Source organism: Marmota flaviventris, chromosome 5 (genome assembly GCF_047511675.1).
Source record: "Marmota flaviventris isolate mMarFla1 chromosome 5, mMarFla1.hap1, whole genome shotgun sequence".
NCBI classification, from domain to species: Eukaryota; Metazoa; Chordata; class Mammalia; order Rodentia; family Sciuridae; genus Marmota; species Marmota flaviventris.
In genome coordinates this window covers 63,483,811-63,506,958 of record NC_092502.1, presented here as the reverse complement: position 1 = coordinate 63,506,958, position 23,148 = coordinate 63,483,811, and positions in this window count along the sequence as shown.

Below are 23,148 nucleotides of genomic sequence, written 5' to 3'. Positions count from 1 at the left end.
GGGTGTGACCCAGGGCTGACCCTTGATGACTGTGGATGGGTTAAATACACATTGTTCACTTTTCCCTCCTTTTCTATGCTGGATCCTAGGAAAGATCCCTAGGTTCGTTTGACAAAAACATCAGAACTGAAGAGGCCAGAGAGGATAGTTCAGTTCTTTCATCCAATGTATAAATCCTTTTCAAGGGTAGTGAGAATGATCACCCTTGCCTTGGCTTGTGCAAATGTCCTGCTGCCACTGAGCACAGCCTCTGTTCTTGCCAAGCAACAGACTTATTTGACAACAGATCAAGTTTTCAGGGAACGCATCCTAACAACACTCTCCTAGAACATAATTAGAAAAGTCTGAATTACAAATAATCCTGAATTATAAATAATCATCCAAAGACCTGTGAAAAACTTGGGATGTGGAAGAGGTATTATATTTAAATTTTAAGATACCAAGGGGATTTGAATGAGAAAAGAAAGGTTAAAATTAAAGTGAAATAGAACACTATCTAAAAACATGAGTTTGTTCTAGAAGTCAGGCTTCCTATCACTATCTAACATGGATTTGATGATCAATTGCTGTATTATGAGGATTTACGTTTTTATGCTGGAGGTTAGAAGAATTTGGAGAATTTTTGATTTTCAGACCTGACTAAGCATAACAGAAAGAAAGGAAAAGGAAGGAAGTCAGAAAAGAATAAAGGAAGGAGAGAGGGACAAGAAAAGTATCTGGGATCCATCTAAGAACTACTGAATAGGAATATCTGGGTTTCATGTCCAGAAACTTAATAATATTGATACCTAGGTGATTCTTATATATACAGTTTAAGAAACTAAGAAGTGAAATCCAATTATCCAGATTGTTTCTTACTGATAATTGCCATCATATAAATTTGTTTCCATAGCAGAAACAAACACTATGGCAAATTGGGTAACTATGGATGTCTTCTGGGAATGAGAAGATAAGAACCAGGTCTCTGAGATTTCCAGTCTGGAGATAATGGGATTAGTCTGCTGAATTTCTCACCTCATTCTCACAGATGGTGGGGAGAGCTGAGACCTTGGGGAGGAGGAGTAGTAGTAGGAGGAGGAGGAGTAGGAGGAGAAAGAGAAGGAGGAGGAGGAGGAGGAGGAGGAGGAGGAGGAGGAGGAGGAGGAGGAGGAGGAGGAGGAGGAGGAGGCAGCGGCTACAGCGGCCTGGGAGGGCATTTTAGGAACAGCACTCTCTACTTATGAACATGTACTTTCCTGCATCTGCTGTGCCAACTTCAGGTTTTGCTTTCTTGAATTTGTGGCTACTGTTTCATGAAATTTACTGAGGCCAACTCATACAGAGAAGCTGCAGGATTTCTTGCATGGTTGTTGGAAGTGGCTTCTTGGATTACAGCTATTTATTTAATCCCTCCTCTGCCAACCAGGCTGCTATTTGTTACTGATTTGGGAGGTGATTAGAAACCTAGATGGTGGTTAGAAACCCTCCCAGAAATTCAAGGCTCCTTTCTAGAATTACTACTTCCCAGATATGTCCACATTCTGGACAGCAGGAAGGTAAATGGGAGACCCATCCATCCATTTATTTCTCTAGAGCTAACTATGTGCCACTCACAGCAGGAGGTTCTGAGCAGAACAATACATAATTTGTAAAAATAAGAGTCTGGAGTTTACATTCTGGCAAATTTTTTATACTTGCTGACGGAACAAGAATTGATTAGCACCTCTTGGTAATCATCATCATCATTATCATCATCATCAATCATTATGGTCATAGTTCACCATTACCATAACAGTGTCTAACATTTATGAACATGGTATCTATGTGTTAAAAGCTTTTTTTTAATGCAATATTACCAAGAAGTACTATTATCATGCCAATTTTTCGGTTGAGAAAATGGAGACACATAAATGAGGTCATTAGACCAAGTTATAGGGCCTCCATTCATGGTGGAGGTGAGCATAGGAAAGCAGACATGTGGTGTTTATTTCATTAGCTTGGATCTTGCTTATTGTCTATCTCTTGGAATAGGGTGGTAGCTGGGCTAAGCTCCATTAGTACCATATCAATATAGTCTAGTCTCTGACATCAAATGAGGGTCACTCTAAGGAGTGGGGATTAAATCTGGGCTCTGTATAAGAGACGTTGATAGTAGCTATCTTTAGAATCTCAGGAATTAAATAGGCTTGGGGAGCCAGGAAGAGTTTGGAGCACTTGGAGATGACTGTCACTGAGTTTTCTTTTGGGTGGACCTGAGGGTGAGGCTCTTCCTACCAAACTCTGACACTTCAAGAAGTGAACAAGATACCTGAATCTGATTTCCTGGATCCAGAAGTGTCAGTCAGACCTAACCCTGGTGGGTCAAAGTGACTGGTCAAACCTGAAGAGCAGGTCCCTGGACAAGCAGCTAAGATTTGGTAAAGTTTTGTTCCTGCAATACTGAGGAAGCCTCAAGGGTGTGATTTATTTTAAGGAGACTTAGGTTAAAATTAAAGAGCTGAGGTTCCTTCAGTTTGAAAACTGAACCTTTTCATGAGAACATTACATATAATATAAATCCCTGTTCTCATTTTAAAAGAGGATTCTGTGTTCTTTAATTAATGTTTTAATTGTTCCTTCAAAGAAGATTTGCCATCTCTTTATTTAAGGATAAGGTATTTCTCTTCACAGAGCCAAGAATATCATTATGTGTCTTTGGAAATGCATTTAAGTATTTACTGAGTACTTTCAAAAAGCAAAGTTGAAATTACAATCATAATAATATATGATCTTAGATTATTTTTAACCCTTAACATATTCAATAATATTCTAGAACATTTTCCTACATTAGTCAAGTGTTTGTTATTCATACTATTTTAGAAGGCTGATGTATTTTGTCATAGAGATAGACTGATTCAATAATTTCTCTACTATTGCTTTTATTTTTTCACTCTTTTGCTTCACTAGTTACATCTATAGCAGTGAAAAAAATTAGCAATAATTGGAATGATACTTTTTAAAATACATATTTTCAAAAATCTTTATTTACAGTTATGCCATGTCAAATACTGATGCTTTAAATTTTCTTACTGTATAGCATCTAGGCGATTTTTCAGAGTGGTTGTATCACTCTATTAGTGATCTTGGGAGAGCTACTCAAACTTTTTGCACATCAGGTATGTCATCTCTAACGTGAGAATCATAATAGTACCTACTTCATGCAGTTAATACATGGAAAATATTTAGATTAGTGGATAAAAGTACTTAAAACACATATCACCATTACTATAATTATATACATTTGCAATTTTTATTATAGTGCTAAGGATGCTAATTTTTGGTGGCAAATTTGATAGTTTTTCCTTTTATTATATATTTGAGAATACTAGTTTTGTTGTGGTATAAACTGATAAATACAATCAATAAGAGTGTAAGTGATAGATTATGGATTAATAAAAATAGATTATAGATATAAGATTTCGATAAGTGAGATAAGACAATTATAAAGCAAGAACTGTCATAGACAGGCCTGAAATTCCATTTTGCTGCCTTCTATAAAATAACTGTTACAAGATCTCTTTCTGAGAAACTGAAATGAAAGCTGTTTTTCTTATTTAAAAAAAAAATTGCTTTTCTGTACTTTGTATCCCACAGAATGTACCCAACTCAGGCTATGGTGGTGGTCATGGTGAGCTACATCCTGGGTTTGAGTACAATTATGGTTCTACACGACTTTGAAGTAGATTTTCACCCCCACTGGGCTGGCCCCTGCTGAAATTCAGGATACAGTTGTCTAACACCTGCTCAAATCCAGGATGCAATGCAGTTAACTGAGTTGCAAAGCTGACTGCTTTTTTTAGCTTCTGTATCTTGCTTGCATGCTGACTGGAAAATTCCAGTCCTGCTTAGAGCCCACAGGTCCCACTAATTACTTATTTAACTTCTGTGATTGGTTTGCTTACATGACGCCAAGAAAGCCACTAAATTGTAGTTTTTGTTCTTAAATTCTCAAGACACTGATCAGAAAGTTGCTGTTCTCCCACAGAGCTTCAGTCTCTATGGGTGGGTGACAGTCCCTGGCCAGGTAAATAAAGCTCTCTTTGATTTGAATTTGGACTTAGAGTGCTTTCTGAAGCGGCTCCCCATAACAGTTTATAACAGAAGGGGCCTTCCATTTTCTTTGCATTTTTTTTTTTAATTCTAGTGAAGTCTGATGTTTTATTTTGTATCTAACAACTTCTGCTTCTTTTGCAGGGATTTTATTAACTTTTTAATTGAATTCTCATTGTTTTTCTTAACAATTTTATGAACTGTTTTTGATGTGATGCTTTGTTGTCTCATGTTGCAGATACTTTCCTGATTTGTAGGATCCCATGATTTTGTTCTAGTTGTTTTTCATTTGACAGAGAGGACTGAGAAGGCTGTAAGGGTAAAAAGTCACACTTGCGCTGCTTGCTGAGTGGAGGTGAATAGACTTTGAAACCTGCAGGGGCAGGGGCAGTGACGGCAGTTAGAGAGAAAAATTCCTCACTAGGGATCAGATGGCCATGATTTTACTCCAAGTTCTGTCCCTAGAACAGGACAGTTAGCATTGCGTACCCTTCAAAATAGAATGATTTAGTATATGTGCTGCCGAAGCGAGCACACAAAATAGAATGATTTAGTAACCATTACGTTTCTGTACAAACAAAACAAACTCCATATAAGTTTGAATTTTTATTTTTAAAGTTTTCATTTATAGATAGGTAAGAAGGGAACCAGCTTTGTTTCAGAGCCTGCTGTGCTTGCTTTCAGTGGGCTTCTTCATCTCCTGGTCCAGGTAGCTCATTTTTTGGACCTAAGCTCAATTGACCTTTGTCTGGAAACTCCCACCTTCTCACACACACTGCTCATCAATCAGGTCGAATCTTACTTTACTTTCTTATAGCCCATGGTGCTTAGGAGTCGTAGTACTCAACACAGCTACAATTTCTCATTTGTGTATATGATTACTTGATAAATGTCAGTCTCTCCCACCAGACTGCAAGCTCTGTTGTTTTCCATTATGTTCCATATGCCAACTGTGTCCAAGTAAATCCTCAGTTCATTTCACTGGAACGACAGTGGTAGGGTTGTATGTGCATAAAAGTATTTAAAAGGGCAAAACAATGTAAACAAAAGAAGCAGGAATGAATAATGCTGGGGTACTGGTGAGGAGACAAGTATGCCTGGACTAGGAGTAGTACATAAAGGAAAGCCAGGGGAGATGTCCCTGAAAAGGAAGATTTGTTTGATCACAGAGAGCCTTGGATACCAGGTGGAAGACTTTTAGCGAATGAGACATGCAGTAAGGAACCATTGAAGAGTTCTGAGCAGGAGTGTCATAGAAAGGAAGTTTGCTAAGAAGATGCATGTGGTAGTAGAATGGATGAAAGAGAAAGGCTAGAGGCAGGGAGTCCAATTAAGTCTATTGTAATATATTTTTTTTAAAGCTATTGAGTGTTACTTCAGTGTGCTGCTACTAGAAATGGGGAAAAGGGAGCAAATGTGGTAAAAAAAACAAGAGAGAGAAAGAATAAATGACAGAGTATTAATTCTGAAAGAGAGATATTACATCATACCATGTGATGTCCTTTACAGTATGGAGATTGAGGCTCAGAAGAGAAATAGAACTGCAAATACTGAACAGCATGTGACCTATGAGTGGCAGACAGAGATCCTGAAGACAGTTTACATGAATCGTACTGATTGTCCTTTTTTATACAATGTCATCACCAGATGTAGATAAACTAGAGGCAGAGTTTGAGTTCTTTTAAAATCGTTAAGCTAAGAATGATTGATAAAATGAAAGTGGGAAGTAGTTCAATGTGTGGTGGCATTCTGGTAGGGAGGTAAGAGATGAGGTTACATATTTTCAACTCCGGGACCCAGAGATAGTAACTTCAGATCAGCTGAAATTTTTCATTTTGAATTCAATTCTTGTCCTTTAAATTTTTCCTTCCTTCCAACCTTCATTCATTCATTTGTTCCTTCTTTTCTGGTATCGGGGATTGATCCCAAGCCCACGTATTTGCTAAGCAAGTGCACTAACACTGAGCTACATGCCCAGACCTTCTTTCATTTTTTTTTTTTTTTTTAATTTTGAGAAAGGGTCTAACTAAATTGCTGAGGCAGGCCTTGAACTTGCAATCTTCTTGCTTCAGCCTCCTGAGTAACTGGGGTTATAAGCAAGTGCCATCACACCCAGCTAAACTTCCTATTTTGAAAAAAAAAAGTAATATTTATAGCTACTGACCACTTATGGCATGATAAATGTTTAAGCAGAATCTCATTTCATTATTTCATGAACACTATCACCCTTATTGCTCCATTTTACAGAAGATGAAGCAGGATCAGAAATGAAATAACTTCTTCAAAGTCTATTAAATTGCTTATAATTTTTAAGAAGATATCTCAATCTTGGCACTATTCACAGTTCTGGCCAAATAATTCCTTCCTGGGGTAGGTTGGAGGACTGCTTTCCTGTGCATAGTAGGGTGTTTATCAGCATTGCTGGCATCTATCCAGTAGTGCCGCAGTCTGGCTGGGCACAAAATCACGAGCCACTCAAGCAGGAACAAAGTTTATTTTTTGAAACTGCCGCCAATGTCCGGTACCGCCGGGGAAGATTTTTTCCACACACGCGGCCTCCTCTCGGACCGCCGAGAGAGCTCCTCCCCCGGAACTCCCTCCTACTGTACTTCCCCAACCAATGGGAACTCTCCAGGAGTCCCGTAGCCGGCCTAGGTGAACAGCAGGAGTCCAATATCCATATGAATGCAAATCTTAACATAATCATATCATCTCAATGGCTAGCTGGCGACCAAAAATGCCATGCATCATATACTTGGCTCTTAGCACAGTAGGTGCCAATAGGACTCGTCCCTCTCAGCTGTGGCAACCAAACAGGTCCTTAAACATTGCAAAATGGCTGGGCATGGTGGCAGATACATGTAATCCCAGTTGCTTGGGAGGCTGAGGTAGGAGGATTGTGTTTGAGTCCAGCCTGGGAAACTTAGTGAGACCCCCATCTCGAAATAAAACAAAAATATCGCAAGATGTTCCTCACTTGAGTTCGCATAGTTTCTTCTGTTAAAAATCTTCCCCAGGAATTTCAAATTTAGTTGATATATTCTTCCCCTGGATTTTTGTACCACTTAGTGCTCAATATTAAATTATTTTTGGTTTGGTTTTGTATATATCTTGTTTTCCTAAGAAGTTTATGTGTTTGAAGACCAAGTTTTTTATGTTTGATAAAATGTTGGTAGCCGGCATCTTTCACCTCTGTCCTTGCTTCTTCATCCATACGGTCATTTTGTTCACCTCAGCTCTAGTGCAGACCTGCATAATTTTTACCTATTCTGTTGAAACAACTTAGCAGGTCTCCCTCCTTAGATTCTCTTCCCCTTATCCATTTAAATGATAAATTCTGTACTTGAAGACTCTCTCTAAAACATAGGCTTGCTAATGCATATCTTTCCTACTTAAATCCTTACTCAGAAACATATCCATAGCTTAATATTAAGGGTATTTCACAGTCTACTATCAGTATTCTTCTCAAAAGTGACTTTTAATCATGTTTCTCTGGATAATGTTAGCTGTAGTAACAAAAAGATATTTGGTCCACATACCCTCTGGATTTCTGCCTTCTTTTTGTATATTCTTGTATTTCTCACCATAAATTGTATTTGGTAGTTACCTTCAAGTAGTATTTCATTATTCAGGAAAATTCAGGAAAACTGTATGATACAGGGCTTGATATATAGTAAAATAGTAAGTACTGAATAAATATTACTGCTATTTTAACTATAATCATTTTAATTATCATCAACTTTCTTCTGAATAAGCAGGCTAGTTCAATTTGTTTTATGCATTGCTTGGAAAGGATAGCTGAGGGATATTTTTGGTCAAAGTCAACATGGAAAGTGTCAGGAATTTAAAGTTACTTTCTACAGAACCAATGCAGAAATGATATAGGGCAATAATCTAATCCCTCAGAAGAGAGCATCCTTTGGAAGGATTTTGCAATAAAAGTTTGGGGATTCACTGGATAATGAGGCCAGCTCTTCTGAGAGTACACACTGGTGCCAATTGGAAGGTTCCCATGCACAGAGAACTTAAGGTAGCTGAGTAACATGACTTCAAAGAATAGTGGGTGGAAAGTGAGCATAGACTGGAATGAAAAAGACTGCATGGGTGCATGGTTCAGGGATGTTGAAATAACTTTCAATCTTTCAGTCTGAATTAGACAATTCCACTTGGCAGCCAGAATCTGTTTCTGCACAAAGCCCAGTTGTCATGCCATATGCTGTGAATATGTGGTAGAAGTCTCTGCAAGGAGCCCAGTATATGGATCCATTTCAGGCTTGTATCATCACCAAGGCTAATGCTCCCAGCAAGCCAAGGTAGAGCAGGAAGGGTGGGGATTTTGAGACTTGATGAACCTGTGAAGAGCAGAGCAGCCACGGTAGGTGGATCCCACTGAGTAGATTAAAAGAGGGCTATGGAACATGTAGGGAACTCTGGCCACATAGAATATGAGGATTGTAGTCAGTTTATGGGTAACATCAGAAAATAGGGTTAGTATAATGGATTGAGATTTGGGGGAAAGCTCCTGAATGACAGTAATTATCATATTAATGGGTAATATACATTGAGTGGTTTATACACATCAGTCATTGTGCTAAGAGCTATCTATGCACTGTGTATTAACATAGTTACTCTGTGAAGAAGGTGCTATTTTAAGATGAGGAAATCAAGATGCACAGACTTTAAATAACTGGCCCATCATCACATAAGCAATAAATAGCAGTGTGGCTTGAATCATTGCAGCACCTCTACTTTTAACTACTAAAATCATTGGATTTCAGAAGTTAAAAAAAAAAAAAAAGCTGAGAGGTCAGTACTGATTCCAGAGAAGCACTAACTAAAGTTCAAAGCTCAAGTCAAAGGCAGAGCTGGAGGGCAAGGTTCAGACTCTCTTGATGATATGCTCCACTAGGAAGGAGGCCAAGGTTGGAGAAGTGGGAGGCCTCACTTAAACACCTGTCCTTATTTGTTTCTTGATCAAGACCAAATTGGAACTTCCTATGTGGCCAAGACATACAGACCAATGGGCTGCACATGCTGAGAGCTCAACAGTGCAACCACTTTGTGGTCGCAAATGAGACAGAGGGAAGATGAGGCACGGGTCCTTTTTTTTCTCTTTTCTTGCTTGATCAGATTACTCATGACCCTATTTTACTAGTAAACGAGTTAACTACAAACTCTGTTGTATCATTATTTCTCAACTGAAGAGAATTCCATTGCTCTTTGCAGGTTGATCTCAGTTAAATAAGGAAAATGAACATTGATTGAAAACATAATATAATTTATGTGATAGATTATCTATTAGAAAAACTAAATGAAATTAAACATAAAAGTATCATAAGGCATTAAACTCTTTTTTTCCCCTCCATTACATGTTCAAGGAGCATTCAACATATATCTTCTTGAGAATATGCTGCCTAGTAAAATTGTTTTTCCAGAATAATTATTACAATTAGAGTGAAAGAATTGTCATATAGCAAATAGTTGAGAGCAATAACTTCAGATATGTCTGTAATTACAGAGGGTTGGACTAGAAGGGAAGTTCAATAAAAGTCTGATGATTGATTTCTATTGTCAACATTGTGAGTTTTCCAAAGTATTATATATTCTATGAGTATCCATGGATAGCATAACATTTCTTAATTTCAATTGTACATGCCAGATTGATAGAGTACATGGACTTGTACTTTTTTCCACATGAGTAGTACTAAAGGGTTATGTGTGTTGTGTATTGCCCTGTGGGGAAGAGAGGCAAGATGGCAGAGTAGAGGCAGACTTCACTTCCCAGTCCTTCCATGATTAGAAGGGAAACAACTGGAGAACACCTACTCCGTGAGGTAGGTGACCGAGAGATCCAGTTGTGGACAGCCAGTGACTTGGAGAGGCTCAGAGACTCTGGTTACTGGAGTAGAGAGTAAGGAAGAGTTAATCAGATTTGCACTGGCCTCTGTGGTACTGCAGGAGGTCAGAGGGGAGTGGCACAAAGGGGGAGAAGGAGAGGCATGTTTGACAAAATTGTTATGTCAGCAGGAGCAGAAGAGAAAGTTAGTCTGAATTTAGCTGAACAGGGACTTCTCAGGGAAGTATTCTACTTTTCTAAATTTAAAAGCAGAAAACTGTGGTGAGGAACTATTTTGTTGGAATCATGACTAAGCCTGTACCTCAGGGGAACATAGTGCTTCACATCTACATTTCCCCTGGAGATCACAGCAAATACTGTCACTGAGGAATAACCCGCAGCAAGCTGCGTGAGTAATTTATATGGTGAGATTGCTATGGGGCCAAGCCAGCAAACCTTTGGCTGACTGGCAGAGGGAATGGAGCCAGCCTTCAAAGCACCTGCCCATGCTAGAATGTGTTCTATTGGAAAAGGGGAGTCCAGGTACCAGCCCCTCTGCAAGACCTGGGATCCAGAGGTTCCTAGGCCAGCCACAGAATTTTCAAAGTTGTCTATGTTCCCGTGGGAGAGGGTGGAGAAGACTTTGTGATTAAACCCAGGCCTGGAGTGCTTCTCCTCACTCACAAAGAAACCCTCATGAGCACAGAACTTCTGCCTGTGCCAAGCAGGGACCTCTCTACTGGGCTGGGGAGGCCCTCATGGGCCTGCTGGCTCACAGGCCTACGGTAGACCACCTAGAGTTGCCTAGATTTGGAGGATGGCAGAGAGAAAACAAGGAAGACAGGCTGTGGCTGAGCTTCATGCAGTTTCTGAAGCAAGAGACTGATCTAGATGTAGAAAATAAAGTCACACACAGCTCTTCACTTCAATGCAGAACTGAGTGGTTCTGGGTTGCTGCCTTCACCCCTACAGTCAGACAGAGGGTATGCCACCAGAGCTTGGACATTGGTCAAGTCCCTGACACCAGGTGAATTTCAAAACTAGAAGTATCTAAAAGAAGTCTCTTTATCCTAAATACTTTAGTTTTATTTATTTATTTTTCCCACCTTTATTGTCTTCTATGTTGATTTATTTGGTTTCCTGGCATGACTAGTTACTTCACACTTTTATCTATTTTAAGTATTTAAAAAATTCATTAAATTTATTAATTTGTATTTTTCTTTTTTTCCCTCTAATTTTTATTCCTCCCCTTTTCTTTTTTCTCTTCTCATTTTCTCTCTTTTCCCTTCTTCAAAGTTTTGTTTTTTAAATTCTTTTCCCTTCTTCAAAGTTTTGTTTTTTAAATTCTTTTCCCTTTTCCTTTTTTCCCTTTCTATTTTATATATAGTTTAACATTAATTTAACGTTTTTATTGCCTAATTTCAGTCAATTCTTTTTTAAAAAATAACAAATATATGTTTTAGTTGTTGATGGGCCTTTATTTCATTTATTTATTTTTATGTGGTGCTGAGAATCAAACCCAGTGCCTCACACATGCTAGGCAAGTGCTCTACCACTGAGATAGAACCCCAACCCACTTTCAGTCATTTCTATATATTTACTTCTCTCTTTCTTCTCTTTAATCAATTAAGTTGTAAGAACATTTCAACAATTTTTTATTATATATTGGCATATGATTTGCTTTCATGCTGCAGCTCCTACTGATGTTTAGTTTTTTCCTCTGAAAGCAGAGCTGGGGGGTTAAACATAGAAGTTTGGACAAGGTGAGTGATGCTGCCTCCAAAAATTCAGAATTGTCTACAACTAAATCCATAGAAAATGAAGTGTAGAGAATTCCAGGCTGAGAATTTTAAAAATTGATGATTAAAATAAGCAGTGAATTAAAAGAACCAAGGAATGAGCTCAGGAAGGCTTACAGTTTATGAGAAAGCTTTTTAAGAAAGACCCAGAGATTATGAAAAAGAACCAAACAGATAACCTTGGAAATGAAAGGCACAATAATTTAAAAATTATTTAAATTTAAAAACTCAGTGGAAAGTTTCTTCAATAGACTAATTCTATCAGATAAAAAAAAACAATCAGGGCTCAAAGATAAGGTGGTTGAGAACTGGGACTGTAGCTCAGTGGCAGAGCACTTGCCTAGTGTATAATATGAGGCACTGGGTGTGATCCTTAGCACCACATAAAAATAAATAAAATAAAGACATTCTGTCCATCCACAACTACAAAAAAAAAATTTAAAAATATAAGGTAGATGAACTAGAACACCCAGACACTATATAAAGAATAAAGTATGAACAGAATATTCAAGAGCTCTGTAACAACACTAAGGAGAAACTTAAGTCTCATTGGTCTCAAGGAAGGATAGAGTATAGGATAGTAGCAAAGAAATTTTATTAAGTGAAATAATAATGAAATTTTTCCTATCTTGGAAATGCGTTGGATATGCAGGTGCTATAAGCATTTAGAACTCCAAATAGACAGAGCTGAAAAAGAACATCTCCGTGACATATAATAGCTAAAATGTCAACAATTCAGATTCAGGAAAGGATTTTAAAAGCCACAAGAGAGAAACACCAAGTTTCTTATAAAGAAAAATCTATCAGAATGATAGCATTTTTATTAGCAGAAGCTTGAAAGGTCAGGAGGGCATAGAACAATGTATTTCAAGCCTGAAACAAAATAGATTGCAATATCCAGCAACATTATCTTTCAGAATTCAAGAAGAAATAAGTCTTCCAAGATAACCATTAAATGAAAGTTATTCATTATCACTAAGTCACAACTTAAGAAGATACTTAAAGGAATCCTACACATAGTAGAAGATAAAAGCAACCATAAGAGCATGAAATAGAATATATCTCATTAGAAGAACAGATAGGCAAAGAAGAATCAGTATGAATCAAACAAAATGACAGGAACTAGCACATGCTTCTTATAACACTGAATGTAAATGTCTTAATTCAACTAAAACACACAAGTGGGCAGATTGGATTACAAAATGATACCCTACTGAATGTTGTCTGCAAGACACACCTCACTGGAAATTTATGACATGCAAATGGAACTTGAAAGCAAGCAGAAGTAACTATTCTTACATCTACAAAGCAAACTTTAAGCCAAAATTATTCAGAAAAGAAAAAGAATTTCATTACATATTGGCAAAGGAAAAAAAAACACACAACAACATCTACATATAGTGATTGTAAATATTTATGCCAAGAACATCAGTGTACACAAATCATAAAATAAGCACTACTCAACATAAAGGTACAAGTGGCCCTAATACAATAAAAGTGGGGTGATGCCAAAAAACTATTCTCACTAATAGATAGGTCATTCAGAGATAAAATAAATAGATATCATAGAGTTTAACTACACTTAAAATCGACTATGTCTACACAATGTTCTATCAAACAACATCTAAAATATACTTTCTTTTCAGTAAATCATAAAACTTTCTCCAAAATGCATCATACTAGACCATAAAGCAAATATTAGCAAATACAAAAAAATGAAGATAATTCATTGACCCTTATAGGATCATATGGAATAAAATTAGAAATCAACAGGAAGGGGAAAAAATGAAAACTATACACACATGGAGATTGAACATTTGAATGCTGAGTAGATCATTGAGGAAAAAAGGAGAGAACTCTAAAAAGGTTTTAGAATTAAATGAGAATAAAACCACAACATATCAGAATCTTTGGGACAGAGTGAATGTAGTTATAACAGGGAAGTTTATAGCTCTGCTATAAATGTTCACATAAAAAAAATCAGAGGATCTCAAATAAATAACCTGATAATGTATCTCAAGGTCTTAGGAAAACAAGCACAAAGCAAATTTCAAACAAGTAGAAGGAAGAAAATAATAAAGATTAGAGCTGAAATTAATAAATAGAGGCTAAAAGAACAATACGAAGAATTAATGAAATAAAGATATGGTTATTGGAAAAGATAAATAAGATTGATAAATTCTTAATAAAACTAACTAAATCAAAAAGAGAAAAAACCCTAAATTAATATAATTAGAGATGAAAGAGGGATATTACAAAAAACACCACGGAAATCCAGAGGATCATTATGGAAAATTTTGAATATATTACAATAGAAAAATCTGGAAGACATGAAAAAATATTTAGACATATATGTTAAAAGATGGTAGAGAAGACCCAAATAGACCAGTAACAAACCATGAGATTCTAACAGTGACTAAACTCTTCCCAACAAAGAAAAGCTCAGGAGCAGGTGGACTTACCCGTGAATGTTACCAAATCTTTAAAGAAGAATTAAACCCTATAATCGGAAAATTATTCCATGAAATACAATAGGAAGGATCACTCCCAAACCCATTCTTTGAGGCTAGTATCACCCTGATGCCAAAATTAGATAAAGCACACAAAGAAAGAGAATTATAGAACAACATTTTGATAAACTTAGAAGCAAAATTGCTTAATTTAATACTTATAAATCATTTCCAGCAACATATTAAAAAGATCAAGCACCATGATCAAATGGTTTTCATCCCAAGGATGGTTTAACACACAAATTAATAAATGTAATACATCATATAAACATTAATCAAGAACAAAAATTATATAATTATATGCATAGATTCAGAAAAAGTTTTTGAGAAAATATAATATCACTTCATGGATTATACAAATAACAAAACAAAACAAAACCTGAAGAGTGGCTGAGGATATAGCTCAGTTGGTAGAGTGTTTGCCTCACTTGCATAAGGCCCTGGGTTCAATCCTCAGCATCACCAAAAACATCATCATCATCAACAACAACAACAACAAACCACTAAGGATGGAAGAAACAACATAAAGGCTATATATGACAAATTCATAGTCAACATCATAGTGAATGGATGAAAACTAGGAGCATTTCGCCTATAATCAGGAACAAACCAATGATGTCAACTCTCATTCTCCTATTCAATGTAGCTCTAGAGACTCCAGACAGAGCAATCAGACAAGAGAAGGAAATTAAAGGATTACAAATAGTGAAAGAAGAAGTCATATTATTTCTGATTGCTGACAACATGCTTCTATATCTAGAAGACCCAATACAGTCCACCAGAAAATTTCTAGAGCTGATAAACAAATTTTGCAAAGTATCAGGATATAAGATCTATATGAATAAATCAGTAGCCTTCCTATACTCCAATAGTGAATCTACTGAGAATAAAATCAGGAAAACTACCCTATTCACAATAACCTCAAAAAACAAAAACAACAACAATGACACAACAGCAGCAACTGAAAAGAAAATATAACCAAGGGATGTGAAAGACCTCTGTAATGAAAACTATAGAACCGCTGGGAGGGGTGGCCCATGTCTGTAATGCCAGTGGCTCAGGAGGCTGATACAGAAAGATTGTGAATTCAAAGTCAGCCTCTGCAACTTAAGGAGGCCTAAGAAACTCAGAGAGATGCTGTCTCTAAATAAAATATTTTAAAAAGGGCTGGGGATGTGCCTCAGTGGTTAAACCCCTCTGGATTTAATGCCAAACAAAACGAAACATAACAAAACTATAGAACTCTGAATAAAGAAATTAAAGAAGACTTAGAAGATAGAAAGACCACCCATGTTCTTAGTAAGGAAAATAAATATTGTCAAAATGGTTATTCTACCAAAAGTGTTATACAGATTCAATGTAATACCCATAAAGTTACCAATGACATTCTTCACAGAACTAGAATAAGCACTCCTGAAACTCATATCAAAGAATATAGAAGACTAAAAGACCTAGAATGGTTAAGTAATTCCAAGCAAAAAGAGAAATGCGGGAGATATCACAATACCCAATTTTAAATTATACTGGTAACAAAAACAGAATGGTACTGAAATACCATTTCAGTACAAATACCATTTGTACCATTCTGAAGAAACATGCTGACCAACAGAATGGTATACAAGACAGAAACAAATCCATGAGCCAAGATCATCTGATTCTTGACAAAGTTGCCCCAAACCTACATTAGAGAAAAGACAATTTCTTTAACAAGTAATATTGGGATGACTGCATAGCCATCTGCAGAAGAATAATACTAGATTCCTATCTCTCACCCTGAACAAAAGTCAACACAAAATTGATCAGAGACAAAGTAATAATAGATCAGTGATTAAAGTAATATTTGTCTTCCATTTTTTCAACTATAACAGAATATGATAGACTGATTAATTTATAAGTAATAGACACTTATTTGGCTCATGGTTCTGGAGACTGGGAAATATAGAGAATGGTTCCAGCATCTGACAAGGGCCCTTGTGACATCGTGTGAGCACATTAAGAGAACAGAAAGAAAGGGAAAAATGAGTCTCAACTTACAACATATAGTTCCCATGGAAACTAACCCACTTTCGTGATCCATTCACATGATTAATCCATTCATGAGGCCAGAGCTCTTATGGCCTAGTAATCATCTCTGAAAGACCCTACCTCTTCATGCTGCAATGGTGGAAATTAGGTTAATATTTTTGCATATAACTGTTAATAGTATTCTCTTGTGACCCTTTCTATTTCTGTGGCATCAGTTGTTGATATCCATCTTTCACTCTGATTTTTTTGTTTGAATTTTTTATCTTAGCTTAGCTAATGGTTTGTGAATTTTGTTTATTTTTTTAAAAAACAATTTTTAATTTGGTTATCATTCTATTGTTTTATCTAGTCTCTAATTATTTCTACCCCAATGTTTAGTATTTTCTTCCTTCTGCTGATTTTGTACCTGGACTGTTCTTTTTCTAGTTTTTTTAGGTGTCAAGTTAAATTGTTAAAGCTATTTCTACTTTCTTCATAAAGGTTTTATAACTGAAAATTTCCCTCTTAGTACTGTTTTTGCTGAATCACAATAATTTTGGAATTTTTTGTTTTCATTTTCATCCATCTTAAAGGACCACCAACTGACTTTATCCATTTGGATAAAGAACATGTGATATATACACACAACGGAATATCAGCCTTTAACAATAATTTGTGATATTCTATCATTTGTAGAGAATAGAATGGTGATTGCTGAGGTGTTGTGGTACACATATGTAATCCTAGTGGCTCTGTAGGCTGAGGCAGAGGATCGTGAGTTCAAAGCCAGCCTAAGCAACTTAGTGAGGCACTAAGTAATTCAGTGAAACCCTGTCTCTACAGAAAGTACAAAAAAAGGCTGGAATGTGGCTCAGTGGTTGAGTGCCTATGCATTCAATTCCCAATACCAAAAAAAAAAAAAAAGAATGTTGATTACCATGAAATGGAAGAAAAAGGAAATTGAGAATTATTGTTCAATGTTTATAAAGATTCAATTATAAAAAACAAATTGCTTTTAGAGAGATGTGTTATATAGCATATTACATAGAGTTGAAAGTTTTTACTTCAAAAAACGTTAATGGAATAGATCTTATGTTAACTATTTGTACCATAACATGTGCATGCACAGACACACACACACCTCTCTCTCTCTCTCTCTCTCTCTCTCTCTCTCACACACACACACACACACACACACACACACACACAAACACACAAATACAAAGAATTTCTGGAGGTTATGAATATAATGGAGATATTTAGTACCTTGACTACTATGCTGATGGTATCATGGGTGTAAACCTATGTCCATACTCATAAAAATGCCTAATTTAATGTGTGCAATTTTGTGTATCAATTATATCCAAATAAAGTTTAAATTTAAAACAAAACAATTCATATATTCCATATTTCAAAATAGACAAATCACAAATGACAATTTCATTGCTAAAAGCTACTACCTATTGCTCATTGAAAACTAACTCATGGCAAATCCATATTAGCTGGAAGGAATCTTAAATCTTATTTAAAGCACCCTGAGGATCAAACTTCTGTTACAAAAATGGAATATTAGTATATATTAATAAAACTTGAAAAAATAAAAATACTGAACAGAAAGTACAGAGTTCCTAGACACTCTGTTCCTTCTATTAATATTGTCTTGCTTTGTTGTGGAACATTTGTTACCTTTTACATTAGTACTACTGAAAGACCACAGTTTAGGGGTCACACTTATGTTGTACATTCTTTAGATTTTGACAAAATCATCATGATAGTACCCATAATCACAGTGTTACACAGAACAGTTTCACTGTCCTGAAAAAAGTCTACTCTTCACGTTTTCATCCCTCCCCATACTGTAATTCCTGGTAGCCCTCGGTCTTTTACTGTCTTTATAGTTTGCCTTCCAGAATGATAGGACTGTTTAACTTATCAATATGTATTTATTCCCCCCCCCATGCTCTCCTGTGGTTTGATAGCTTTTAGTAACTAATATTACATCATATAGGTGTACCACAAGTTTTTTTTGATATATTCACTTATTGAAGGACATCTTGGTTATTCTCAATTTTCATCAATAAGTTTTTGTCATAAATAAACTTACAATAAACATAAGTATAATTTCTTGTTTGATATAATTTTTCAATTCCTTTGGGTAAATACCAAGGAGCATGATTGCTGGATGGTAATAACATGTTTAATTTTATAAAAAATATATATGCCAACTGTATTCCAAAGTGACTGTCATTTTACATTTGTACCAGCAATGAGTAAGAGTTCCCATTGCTCTACATCCTGCCAATGTTTGGTATCACCAGTGTTTTAGGTTTCGCCCAATTTTATAGGTGCAGAGTACTATTGCATTATTTATTTCTGGAATCTTCCATGTGTTAAATAATTGGGGTTTGTTGGATTCTAGCTTCAGCTGGTGACTGCTTTTCTTCTTTCCATAATGCACTTTTACAAGTAATACAACATTTTTTCAAAAAAACTATTGTCATATTTTCCATAATGACTTGCTTAGTTTGGGCAGAATCTGGAGAAAATGGTCCCAAAGAACAAGAACAGCTAGTCTTGTACAAAAAACAAGCACCTTATCTCATAGTTCTGGGCTCTTTACCTTCCCTCTGCAATCCAGAAATGCAGTGGTGAAACAGTGCTGAGCACTTTTCCGTTTCCCAAGACTTTTTCATCTATGTAGGACTCATGTACCAATTCTGATAGTTTGATTTTTCAGCCTCTGTACTCCTCCTTGTATTCTTTTCTTTCCCTCTAAGAATTTTGTAGCCTTTTATTCACTTGTAGGTTGAATTGCCTTCAATGAATCTTAATTCAAGGCTTAGTGGAAAGCCCTACTCCTGCTTAGTTCAGTTTACATAGTTAGGAAACGTAGTTTGTAGTGCTGGAATGATAATACTCTAACACATCTAAGGGAAAATGGGTGAAGCCCTCATCCTTGTTGGATGGAATCACAAAATCAGTAGGAAGATAAAGCTCACAAGAAAATTGTGGTCCTTGATTATCTTCCTTATGTTTACCAAGGAGAGGTTGCAGGTGCCTATGCAAATTGCCCAGCAGCAAGAAAATTAATTCCTTACATCCCATGAGAGGAGCAGAAACTGGTCCTTCTACCAGACTATACAAGGGAAGAATACTGCTCCACTCAAAATGAAGAGAAAGAGAGAAATGAACCTGTTGAAAAAAGAAATAATAAGTAAACTTCAGCCATGCTTTATCTTATTCCTAGACTCAAGAACACCCAGGAGTCATAAATTTTACTCCTTGCAGGGGAATATAAGTTCCTGGATTGATTCATTATATAATGAAGCTTTAGAAACACAATTATTCATGTTTCTAAGCTTTAAGAAGTCATTCTCTGGGAATAATATACTGGGAAATCACCAAAAGGGATCTTTGAGATGGTAACATCAAATCATAGATAAAGAAAAAAAGTTTGGACTTGAAGCTAGGGTCTCATAAAGGTAGAAGTGACAAATTTTAAATATTGACCAATTACTCCCCCACCCACAAAAATATAGGGAAAAAACAGCAGCGTCCTTCTTTAGTTAAAGAGTATCCTTTATGAATCACATTATTTTTGTACCATTTATTTTAAAACTAGAGATTTTATATTAATTTTTTTTTCAAACTCTAAAGCATGATTTTATTATTTATTATTTATTTTTGTGGTTTGAACCCAGGGGTGCTTTATAACTATCCTACATTCCGACCCCGACCTCCCCCCCTTTTTCCTTTTTTTTCTTTTTTTTTTGAGACAGGGTCTCACTAATTTGCTAAGGGTTTTTTGTTTGTTTGTTTATTTGTTTGTTTTTTTTTACCAAGTTTCAGAGGCTGGCCTTGAACTTGTGATCCTCCTGCTCATGGCCTTCTGAGTCACTGAAATTATAAGCATGTACCCCTAATTTACAATTAATTAGAAACTATAAGAATTTACCTTAATTTTAAAGGTTGTTAATTTGTGCTTTACCTAGTGTGATGAGTACAGTTCTTACAAAATGGAAAATTGTGAAATTGGGACATGGAATGACTGATTACATTCAAGATCTTAAATTTACATTCTTTATTAAATAGCACAACATAATTATACAATAAAATAGAATTTCTGTTGAAATTGCAATTTTATTGAATTACAGCAAATCAAAAGAATATTGTATGCTTATTTTTTTCTGGGAAATATTTGCAAATACAACGTTGGATCATTTTATAGATTGGTATGATTATGTTTTATTTTTACATACCATGATTTTTAAAACATTAATTACGAATGGAGATTTGAATTCATGAAGGCTTAAATTAATCATAAAAATTATAGGAAGGAATGTTTGAAACAAGGTCTAAATTTTGATATATGAGTAAAAAAGAACTTAAAAAGTCACTTTTAGGCTGTATTTATAGGTATTCATTGACATTAACAACATTAAAGATCTTCTTGATCCTCTGCCATAAAAAATTTATAGGGCTTTTAACTGTACTGGTTCAAAATAATTCTTTAATAGTTTGACTGAGTTATGATTGACACACAATAAACTGCACATATTTAAAATATTCAATTTGAGGCCTTTTGACAACCTTTGCCTCAATAAAAACATACTCATAATAACTCTTAGACCTTTCTTATGCTTCTTTTAATTAATCTACTTCCACTCCTATTTTTCTCTCCAGAAAAGTGTTCATCTACTGCCCATTTTTCATAGTGTAGTTTGTATTTTTTGACTTTGTTATAAAGATAAGCTGAAGCACTATAAAACTGTAAAAAGTTTATTTGTACATATAGCAATTCATGTATCACAGCTTAAAGGCAGAAGTGGTTCCAGCAGTCAATTAAAGAAGCACAAGGGACATGGTTTTATAGAGTGAATGCAAAAATAATACAAAGAAAATATCTGATTGGTTACAGTTATAAAGTTTCCTTATTTAGTCCATCCCTACTTACGTAATTATGAACTTGTTTTTATTCTGATTAGTTAAACATAAGATCAGTTTTTTTTTTTTAGTAGACTATAGGCATTTATGTGAAATAGTTCAAATTCAGTTTTGCTTAAATTTGCAGATCAAGTAAGGGTAAAGTCATTTATGAGGACTAACTGGTTTTGTCTGTTCAGGCTTTATTCAGGTCTGGTTTCCATTTTAATTTATTTTAACAACTTTTATAAATGTGGAATCCTGTAATATGTCATCTTTTGTTTCTTTCAGCACAATTATTTTGAGATTCCATGTAGGTATAGTTTATTTCTTATTGTGGAGTGGTGTTTTGTTGTGTGGATCATCACAGTGTGTTTATCCATTCGCTTTTGATGGATGCTTCAGTGTATTCCAGTCTTTGCCCATTACAGCAAACTTCTTTAAGCATGCTAGTACAAGGTTTATATGAACATGTTTCATTTCTCTTGAATAAACACATAGGAATAGAATGGCTGTTTTGAATATTAAGTGGATGTCTTGCTATTTAAAGACACTGTTTTTCCAAGGTAGTCATTTCATTTGGTTTGTGAATGGTCCAGTTTCTCCACACCCGCTTCAACACTCAGTATGTTTAATCCTTCTCATCAATGTCATTTTAGCGAGTGTGTTCCAGTATCCCACTGAGTTCGACATTTTTATTTCCCTTATTATTAATAAGGTTGAATATCTTTTCAAGTGTTAATTTGTGATTTTTAAAAAATCAAATATCTGTTCAAATTACTTGCTAATTTTCAGTTTGGCTGTTGTGGTCTTATTGAATTTTTCAAATTCTTTATAAAGAGGCACGAGAAAATTTTGGATTATGAATATATTTATTATCTTGATTGTGGTTGTAATCTCTCACACATAAAATTATGAAATTGTACATTTTAAATATATATATAGTTTATGATATGTCAATTATACCTCAAATGGAAAGATGGTCCCTATGAGTATTTGTTGTTTCATGTATTTATAACAAGAAAGGCAACTTAGCTAATTGAAATAATAACTTTGTGAATAAATTTGAAATGGTTAATTGGCTAATTGGTTGAGGCACCTTTAGGTTGAGATGTTGCTGTATTAGTCTCGGGATTATAATGCCTAGGAGAATTTTGCTTGCCATTTTTTCTAAATTTATAAAAAAATCATTAATACTCAGACACTTGAAATACTTGAGAAAACATTAATTTATAAATGTAGTTTTATTTGACTATGTTTCAAAAAATATATCAAATATTTTCCTGAGACTATTTAAAAGTGATTTTTATCAAGGAGAGTTCAGTAGAGGAAAGGGACCAGGGAGTAGAAAGGAAGGAGAGAGGTGGGAGGTGCTGGGAAATGATATTGGCCAAATTGTATTGTTGCATTTTTGTGGGGATGAATGAATATGTAACAACACATTCCACCACTGTGTACAACACTAATGCACTAATAAAATGTGTGAAAAGATGATTTTAAAAATTTGATCAGCATAAAATGTTTATAGATGGAAAAATAAATATAATCCCATTAAGTTTAATTGGTTAAAAATGCACTTCTGGGTGAAGGTGGGAGTTCATAACCCACTTGAACCAAAGTGTGGAATATGATATGTCAAGAAATTTGTAATGTTTTGAACAACCAACAATAAAAAATTTTAAAAAAAATGCACTTCTGTGACTGGGAAATGTCTCAGTGACAGAACACTTGCCTAGCATGTGTGAGGTCCTGGGTTCCATCCCCAGCAAACCAGAAAAATTTTTTCAAAAAGGAAGGAAATTTTAATTAATTATTATTATTATTTTTTTTTACTGCTTGAGGCAATTTTAATTCAGAAGGAAAATATATTCCTCTGTGGCTTTTATAGCTGACCTCAAAGCAACTTCATATAAAGATTTGGTTACAAAACAAATAACTTCAGAATTTGTGGTACTGACGAAGAAAACCACAAAACAAACAGCACACCAGGAATATATTTATTTCCTAC